The sequence below is a fragment of the Octopus bimaculoides genome, chromosome 25 (genome assembly GCF_001194135.2).
Source record: "Octopus bimaculoides isolate UCB-OBI-ISO-001 chromosome 25, ASM119413v2, whole genome shotgun sequence".
Lineage (NCBI taxonomy): Eukaryota > Metazoa > Mollusca > Cephalopoda > Octopoda > Octopodidae > Octopus > Octopus bimaculoides.
In genome coordinates, this window is record NC_069005.1 from 30,879,803 (window position 1) to 30,882,109 (window position 2,307).

At 37.0% G+C, this 2,307-nt stretch overlaps 1 protein-coding gene across 1 annotated transcript in view; it reads left to right on the forward strand.

The window, feature by feature from the left end:
• The window catches only part of LOC106880252 (cytoplasmic dynein 2 light intermediate chain 1), a 35,307-nt gene that overhangs the window by 14,815 nt on the left and 18,185 nt on the right, over positions 1–2,307 (forward strand). The gene's annotated exons all lie outside the window — the stretch shown is intronic.

Genomic DNA, 2,307 nt, shown 5'->3' on the forward strand with positions numbered 1-2,307 from the left:
ATATATGGACTGGCTTGTGTGGGTGGCACATAAAAGACACCATTTCGAGCGTGGCCGTTGCCAGTATCACCTGACTGGCCTTCGTGCAGGTGACACGTAAAAGCACCTACTACACTCTCTGAGTGGTTGGCGTTAGGAAGGGCATCCAGCTGTAGAAACTCTGCCAAATTTAGATTGGAGCCTGGTGTTGCCATCCGGTTTCACCAGTCCTCAGTCAAATCGTCCAACCCATGCTAGCATGGAAAGCGGACGTTAAACGATGATGATGATGATGATGATGATGATGTATATGAGGAATAGAATATTTTCCATTGTGTACAATATAGTACATTAGTAATAATAACAATATTAGTCAGAAGAAATGAAGGATTTGTTTCATAGTTTATTGAAGTCTTCAAGTTTTTCAAGAAAATGAAATGGAATGAAATCAAATAGAATAAAATAATGGAGAATAATTTATGCTATTACTTTTAAGAATGTGACAAGCTTCTTTAAGTTTCTCTGTTCCAAATTTGCCCTCAAGGAATTGGGTTGTTCTTAAAGCTACAGCAGAAGGTACTTGTCCTTAGTGGTGTGCAGTGGGACTGAACTCAAAACGAGTTTGCTGAGTAGCCTTCTTCTTAACCACACAGCCAAGCCTGCCAGTGTATCTGTAAAAAAAAAAAAAAAAAGGAAAAGAAAAACTCAATGGGATGGTCATGATAAGATTGTCAGTCCTAAATAACAATAAACGGGATGGTCACGATAAGATTGTCAGTCCTAAATAACAATAAATGGGATGGTCACGATAAGATTGTCAGTCCTAAATAACAATAAATGGGATGGTCATGATAAGATTGTCGGTCCTAAATAACAATAAATGGGATGGTCATGATAAGATTGTCAGTCCTAAATAACAATAAATTGATTATCAGTGCATCTTCTGTTTGTCTTTGTTACCAATTGACGTTAAAGTATCAGGTGTGGGGCGGGTAATGGCAGGATGTATTGATTTTTGTTTTTACTGGGCAAACAAAATAAAATAAGATAAATATAAGAATAATAGAACAAAATAAAAGGTATAACAAAAATAAATAAAAAAAATATATTTCGAAGAGAGTTAAAATGATAAATTAAAAGTTTGTAAATGAAATAAAATAAATATCATTTTTTTTTTCATTTGTTTTGCTGATCACGTGGGTAAGAGTTAAAGACACACAGAGTTTTGAAACCAATCTTAATTAGCGTTGGTCATCTCGGTCGTTTAAATAAATTGATTAAATATTTGTGTTTTGTGTTTTTACCGATGGTTTATTCTGGAGCATTCCAATACAAATTTGATATCATCATCATCATCATTGTCATCATCATCGTCGTCATCATCATCGTCGGCATCATCATGATTATCATCATCATCATTATCGACATTTAACGTCCATTTTCCATGCTGGCATGGGTTAGATGGTTTGACAGGATCTGGCAAGCCGTAGGACTGCATCAAGCTCCAATATCTGTTTTGACATGGTTTTTCTACAGCAGGATGCCCTTCCTAACACCAACTCCCTTTTTTTACAGAGTGTGCTGGGTGCTTTTTACATGGCATTGGTGAGGTTGCCGAGTACTTTGCCAGGCAAGGAAACAAAAACAAGAAAGAAAAGAGAAAAAAGAAATAGCAAATGCCTCGTCTTGTAAGTGGGTGGAGTTTATATTTGAGAGAGAGAGAAGGTTTCAATCTGATTTGGCATGGTTTCTACAGTTGGACGCCCTTCCTAACACCAACCACTCCAAGAGTGTATTGAGTTTCTTTATGTGCCACTGGCATGGGTACCAGCTGTGTGACACCAGTATCTGCCATGACTACTATTTCACTTGGCTTGTTGAGTCTTCTTCTCAAGCACAGCACATTGCCAAAAGTCTCGGTCATTTGTCATTGCCTCTGTGAGGCCCAGCGCTCGAAGGTGCTTTTTATGTTCCACTGGCACCAGTCACGTTGCCCAAACAATATATTCATCTAACTCATACTAGCATGGAAAAATTGAAGGAAAAACAATAGCGTTTTTGTACAACAGTCTTTTTCTCTTTCATTCCATCTCTGTCTGCCTGTCTGTCTGCCTCTGTGTGTGTGTGTGTGTGTGTGTGTGCGATGTGTGTATAGGTGGAGGATTCTCTTAGGAACAGTATGTGTATGCATGTATGTATACATGTTTGTCTATGTTATGCTCTTAGATTTCTGTGTATGTGTGCATATGTATGTATGTGTGTATGTATATATACATATATATATGTATGTCTGTATATATATATCCATATATATATATATATATATAT